Below are 7,448 nucleotides of genomic sequence, written 5' to 3'. Positions count from 1 at the left end.
TTTTATTCCACTTTTGGGAATCACAGTTTTACTTTCCAAGCTGCTAAAACAAATACGATGCATTTTCTTGGTATTTTGCCATCAAGCTCATGATCAGAGAATTCCCTTTGAGTGGATGGCCCCTCATCTTGGGCAGACACTAACAGGAAATTCTTATTGTTCTTTGCTTAACAATAAGAATTTGTTGGCACATGGTTTTGAAGCCAGAAGTCCAAAACTGAGGCATCAGCAAGGTGGTGCTTTCCCCCTAAAGACTGTATCCCTGGATGCCGGTGATCCTTGGGGTTCCTTGGCTTTCGGGTCACAATGAGATGTCCTCTCCTTCCTCTTCTTCTGGAACCTTGACTTCCAGCTTCTAGTTTCTTATGGCTTTCTCTCCCTGGCTTTCAGTAATAGGATTAAAACCCATCCTCATCCAATTGGCCACACCTTCTCTAAAAATAGCATCTTCCAAAGTTCTTGTTATAATGGTTCCCTACACCAACTAGAATGGATTAAGATTAAGAACATGTTTTTGTGGGGTACATAACTCCGATACACCAGACACAGCAAAGAAAAGAAATAATCACTGATTATTGAAGTGCAGAACTAAGTCTGAGTTAAAAAGTACAGTGGAGCATTTTAATTTGGTAAAACAAAATCAGATAATGTTGGAGGAGGAGCCCGGATTAGATTAAATAAAATGCCCAAAGCTGAATTCCCAGTCTGTACCTAGCAGTGATGGGGAAAGCAATGGCTCTGTTTGATTCAGTTTAACTGTCTCTTCTATAACCTTCTCTCACTTCTGGAATAGGGTTAACCTGTGACTCAACATAGCTTTTGAATATACTATCTTAGCCTGTCTACATGATTGATTTAATTTGACAAACGTTGATTCAGCACCTATTATGTGCCAGACCCTGGCTAGGAATACAAAGATAAATAAAATATTTGAGGGAGCTATGTATATAAATAGCCTTAACATATGAGATGTGCTATGATAAAAGAAGGAACAAGCTTCCAGAAGGCTGCAGATGGGGGAATACTGAATTGGGAACAGCGGAGGGGTCAGTGAAAGGAATTAAGCACTAGTGCATTTGGAAGAACTGTTTCTTAGCACTAAAAATATAGGAAGGGAAGTGAAAATTTATCTTTGGATTCCAGCTTCTCAACTCAGAATCATTAGAGGTTTGCACAGGACTTTTTTGGGGATATGATTGGTAGAGAACTAACTCCAGTTGGCATAAGCCAAGAAGAAAATTAATTGATGGAAATAATGCAAAGGGCAAGATGTAGATTTCAGGCATGACTGGACCGAAGATCCTTAGGAATTGGTTTCTGTTTAATTCTTAGCTCTGCATTTTTCTGGTTGACTTTATCCAGGGAAGTCCTCCCTATAGCATGGTTAGAAAATCAGCAGAGGCTCCAAGGTTGTAGATACCTTGGTAGAAAGAATACGTCCTCTCTCAGAGCACATAGAAGTTCTGAAATGCTATCTCTGGTGTGACTTGGTTTAGATGGCCACCGTGTTTCTGCTAAGCACAGTGGCCTGGGAGATGGACATTTCTGATTGGCAGGTCTAGTCATGTGACCACACACACCATATAGACTAAGACTGGGGAGGGTATGCCTTCAAGAAAACTAAAATGGGGCCACGGTGGCTCAGCAGGTAAGAGTGCTTGCCTGCCATGCCCGGGGACCCGGGTTCGATTCCTGGTGCCTGCCCATGTTAAAAAAAAAAAAAAAAAAAGAAAACTAAAGTGTGACTACAGGAAGGATGAAAGGTGCATGGCAGGCCAAGCCAATAGGTATGCACAGGATCTTTCCTCTCTCAATTCTAACTATAAAGCAAGTTTCCCTTCATTCTTTCTGAGGTCCTTAGGATAGGGTTGGCAGATATAGCAAATAAAAATACAGGATGTCCAGAAAAATTTGAATTTCAGATAAAAAAAACAGATCATTTTTTTAAGGATAAGATGTCCCATGATTGTTTTTTCATCTGGAATTTAAATTTAACTTGGCATCTTGTATTTTTTCTGGCAACTCTACCTTAGGACCTCTCAGAAAGAAACCACTGGAAACACTGAAGTCTAAGAAGCTGTTAGTACTTTACAATATTCCCACAATGTGATGTATTTTTTTAAAACATCATTTGAAACTTTAATTGAAGCAGTGGTTATCGACCTTGCCTGCAAGGAGCTTTAAAAATGCCAATAACTGGGTCCCACCCTAAATGCATATCTTTAGCATATCTGAGGCTGGGGCCCAGTCTTAAGAATTTTTCAGGGCTCTTTAGGATATTTCAGTATATGGCCGGGATTGAAAACCGCAGTGCAGAAGTGTTAATTCTTTAAGGGTAATTTCTGGCCTTATAAAACAGAGATAAAAGGGTCTGGAAAACCTTTCCCAGTTTTTTCTAAAATCACACCAGAAGCCAGTCATCCACTCTGCTTTCTATGAGATGGTTTCTGGTTCAAAGAACACATCAATAAATTTGATAAAAAGTCAGCTTCTCTAATGTGAGCTGGCAAATGTAGCCTGAGTGTAATTTTTACAGATGAATGCCAATAGAGAATCTTTCCTGAAAGGGCAAAGAATGTGGGAAAAATGGTTAAGCTGTCACTTAGCTTAAATTTACTAAAATCATCTTTTATTTTCTGTAGTTGTTAGCTATGCAATTTCAACAGTTCCTGCTAAGTCTTTTAATCATGGGAGACTTGCAAGTTATCTATAAATTGTGTTTTCAAGGTCCTTTGTAAATGACATCTTCAGTTGACATGGGGAATAACAGGTTCCAAAATGGTTGTTGGGATGTTGACTTTGTTTCTCCCCCCTTTCGGCAACTCTGCTCTCTGCATTCCCTTGGGATTATGTGACTGTGGCTGCTGAGTTAGCTTTAGCTATATTTATATATGTAGGTTGTTTCCTATTATATGCAGTGGATTCTAAATCCTAATCTAGAAATGAGCTGTATCAGAATCACCTGGAAATCTTAATAAGTGCCCACATATCCCCTAGACCCTTTCTCAGTAATTTGATGTAGTAGTTTTGGGGTAGAGCCCAAGTAGGTTAGTGAAAATATCTCCCCAAGTGATTCTAATGCACACTCAGCTTTGAGAACCAGTAGGCTAATTTGTAATGTTCAGCAATCTGTGTTGGGTAAGGTTGATGATAATTAAAGCTACAATTTACTGTATAATGTACGAAACACTGTGAGAAACCCTTACAATACACATCATCACCTATAATCTTCCATCTGTCCAAAGAATTTTTATTCCCATTTTACAAATGGAGACACTGAGGGACACAGATCACTTTTTTTGTACGTGGCAGAGCTGGAGCTTACATTCAGATCTGAATGTCTCTCCTATATCCACACTGCCATGCATGGTACTTTATCGTCTTTATGGTCACAGGAGAGCATGTGGGGTCACGTATCTAATGTCTTTATTTCTGGACAGGCTGTTCAGCAACTTTATTTCTTAGAGTCTCCCATGTCATGTACATATCCTGCCAGGCAGGTCAGCCTGGAAACCCCGCAGAGGGGATGACTTGTCTTCCAAAGGCACTTTTGTAGTTTCCTTACTGAAGAGATTCAGGAGATGGGAGTGTCTCTTCCTGGAGATTTGAAGTCTTTGGATAAGACTCAGCATTTTTTTTATAGCATCACATCTGAGCTCCTCCAGTGGCTTTGCTCCCTCTGAGATGGTGGAGTTTCTTAGTGAGAATTCACCCAGCAGCTGAAGGCACAATCAGCAGGTGAAGGCACAATCACACATGAAGAGCAAATGAAGATGAGGCAACAAACAGGGCTTTCTGCAATGAGAAACCTTTCATCTGCTTGCTGAGTTTTCTGTCCCCAGTTCCATGAAAGCTTAGTAAACATAGTGGCGTGAGGTTGGGGTATGTCCAGAATATATATATATATACACACATAAACTTATCCTGAAATCTCCAAAGAGTTAATGGTTTTTGCAACTAGGGCTTTCTGTCCTATTGTGCATGCTATTAGTACAACTCTGTTTAAATACTGTAATAGTTTCGTAATGTGCTTCCAGCTGCCTGCTCCCATGAGTGGCTGGTTATGAAAAACAAATCTTTGGTAAATCTGATATTTTATCTCCCATTCCTCATTTCTTCCTGCTGGTTGCTCATGCTAAGAGGACATGACAGCCTGTTTCCTTTCCCTGTCCCATTCATTCCTAAACAAAGGATGAAGGCACATTAATGGGCTTGGGAGAGGTGGGCCACAGAGCTGTCCTCAGAAATCCAAGAGCAGAGGCATCCCATATGTTTGAGGATCTAGTGGTTTGGGAGTGGGTGATCAGCCCTCCATCTGTTACCTTTGAGGTCATTTTTTCCAATTCTGCCTCTGATGATAGCCAAGAAGCCAGTCCCTCTTATTAGTAGTAAACAAGAACGATTTACATGTGCTGGTGCAGTTCCCAGGGGAACAATTGTCATGGCTCAGTTGCCTGTCAAGATTTATTTTATGGACATCATCTAGTTAGAGTCTCTGAACCAAGTCAACCAGTGGGAACTCCACCAATTTTTCTGTCATTCAAATCACCAAGTCATAGCTTGAAGGGATCTCATACCTCTTGGGTTTCTGTGGTTTTTACTCTGGGCTTCAGGGTGATCTTGGGTCAACAGAAGTACTTTAGTGGCTAATGCAGAAGAAATGGGTTTGTAGAACAGATAGAGCTCCTGGCTTCCCATCAAGCAGAATGGATGCATTTGCCTCCATCTCTTATATTTGGGTTCCATGTAAGATTTAGCATAATCCAATAGGATTTTTGGTTTTGGCCGAGGAAGCATGAATTATCTTTTCCCAAAAGCAGTGTGGAATTCCCTTTCGGGAACTTTTCTCCTTTATGTGTAGCCTTAGAGGGACTACAAATCCAGGGGTCTATTCCGCAATGGAAGATAAAAGGAGTCTCTGGGGTTCCTTCTCCCAGATTTGTTTGACTTCTGACCAGGTATAGCCAGAAAGAAAGCCATCTGCCCTAAACTTGGCCAATCACATGCTGGGACTTCAAACAGTAAACAAAGAATGTAAAGGCAAAATAAATGGTGGGGATTCATGTATTCCACATCATTGCTTTACCTGGTCATTTCTGTTATGGGGCTATTCCAACAGTCGCTGCTTCTAAGCTCCTTACAATGTCCTATTTCCTTCTTGAACCTGTTCTTCAGCTTTCAAATAGATTTCATGTTCATCTGCTGTCCTGCCTATCAATTCTCTTTTTCTTAGAACCAAAAGAGAAGGATTTGAGGTCCAGGCAGGATATGTGCTTTGCTCAAAAATTCCCTTGCACTAGGGTAGAACTAAAACTGGAACTCAAATCCAACTTCTGGACTATTCTCTTTCTCTTCCCAAGGGGAAAAACTCAAATGCCTAAAGAGGCCAGACTGGCAATATAAACGAGCTGCTTGTTCTCATTTGTTCTCAAATTGGATGAACTTATAGGGCCTTTATTTTCCTGCTTTTGATAAGGAAAAGTGTAAAGAAAAATATTTCTTTACTATAAAAAATATGAATGACAAAACAATAATAATTGGCCACTGATATTTGCTTCAGCATTAGGTCTGCCATAGAGAGTGGTGGAAATTGGTATAACACATCCATCTTTATAAATGGCCACTATTCAGCTCCAGTTGATTATTGCCCTTTAGAAATTTGGTCTGTGTTTCCAGAAATACTTTTCTTTCCTTCTCTTCCTCCTCCTACTCCTTCTTTGGGTGAGGTGGAAATCTGAATTTTTTTATATAAAGTGATCTGATGTTTTCAGTGGCTTCAATTGTTTAAAGCTACCTCGAAGGCCAGCAATATATCTCATGGGCTTTAGCTCATGAACCATCAGTTTGTAACATCTGCCTTACCTCATGCTCATTCCTCATTTATTTTTTCCCCATAATTATGTGATCAGTAACTCGTATGTGACAGTGTGCATAATTCCTTTCCTGCTCTCCTACAGAAAGAAAAATGCGAGCTTGATTCATGTTCAAATTGGCCCTCCTTATATTCTTAGCTAAAGTTCAGGGTGAAGGAAAAGCTTTAATTAGAGGATTCATTAATTTGAGTGTTAGTTTTCCTATAGGGATGAGATGAGTATCTGTGGGGCAATTCAGTCACATAGATCATTATTTAGAAAGATCAGGCATGAAGAAATATTGATTTCAGGTGTTTAGGATGATTACAAAACAGCACTGTGGAAAAGTCCCAGCAATTTGTGTTTTCAGTTCTATGACAAAATGAAATAGCATATGTGAAACAAACATAAATGGTATATAACACAACATAGAATAATGAGCTTAAAGAAGTGACTTTGCTTATAATGAGTAAAGATGAAGATAGAAAAACATGTTTTAAGGAATGTGAAACATGATTTCAGGGGCTTTCTACAGTAAAAGTCGAGATCAGGGATTAGCAAATTACAGTCTATGGGTCAAATCTGACCTGCTGCTTGCTTCTGTAAATAAAGTTTTATTGAAACACAGCCATGACCACTTGTTTACATATGGTCTATGATGGCTTCTGTGCTACAAGGAGAGATTTGAGCAGATGCGACAGAAACCATATGGCTCATTAAGTCTAAAAACTTTACCATCTGGACCTTTACAGAAAAAGTTTGCCAATCCTCAGTCTAGATCTAGGAGAGTATTGAGTTGTTACTTAAGACATGAAGAATAAAGATGCATTAAAAAACAAAATCAAAACAAACAAAAAAGAAGTCAGGTTAATTTGGACTAAGGTCTAGAGTAGGGAAAGCAAGAAGTGGTAGGATTCAGGACCTACTTGGGGGGTTTATTTAAAAGAAGTTGCTGGCAGAGTAGATGAAGATTAGGAGGGAAAGAAAATGCACAGGAAAACATAGGAACCAGGAGAAGTTAGAGGAAGGACCCAAAGATTCTTGGACTCTTGAAAGTCCCCTGACTTGCCCAATTTTGAAACCCATCTAGGTGGCAACTGTCTTGCTTTAGATCTGAATTATATGTGAGACTGTGCCAGTTTGAAAGGATTATGTGCCCTAGAAAAGTCATGTTTTAATCCTGAGCCATCTTGTGGGAGCAGCTGTTTCTTTTTATCCTTATTCAGTTCTGTAGGTTGGAAACTTGATTAGCTTTCTCCATGGAGATGTGACATACCCAATTGTGGGTATCAACCTTTGATTAGAGGGAGATGTGACTCTACCCTTTCTAGGTAGGTCTTGAGTAGTTTACTGGAATCCTTTAAAAAAGGAAGCATTTTGGAGTTTGAGAGTGAGAGAGCCACAAGAACCTGAGAGCTCACACAGCAGAGATCTTTGGAGATGAAGAAGGAAAATGCCCCGGGGGAACTTCATGAAGCAAGAAGCCTGGATAGAAAGCTAGCAGACATTACCACGTTCACCATGTGTCTTTCCAGCTGAGAGAGAAACCCTGAATTTCATCACCCTTTCTTGAGTGAAGGCAACCTCTTGTTGGTG

The sequence above is a fragment of the Tamandua tetradactyla genome, chromosome 6, assembly GCF_023851605.1.
Source record: "Tamandua tetradactyla isolate mTamTet1 chromosome 6, mTamTet1.pri, whole genome shotgun sequence".
Classification (NCBI taxonomy): Eukaryota; Metazoa; Chordata; class Mammalia; order Pilosa; family Myrmecophagidae; genus Tamandua; species Tamandua tetradactyla.
The sequence above is the reverse complement of the archived record's forward strand: the minus strand, read 5'-3'. Positions refer to the sequence as shown.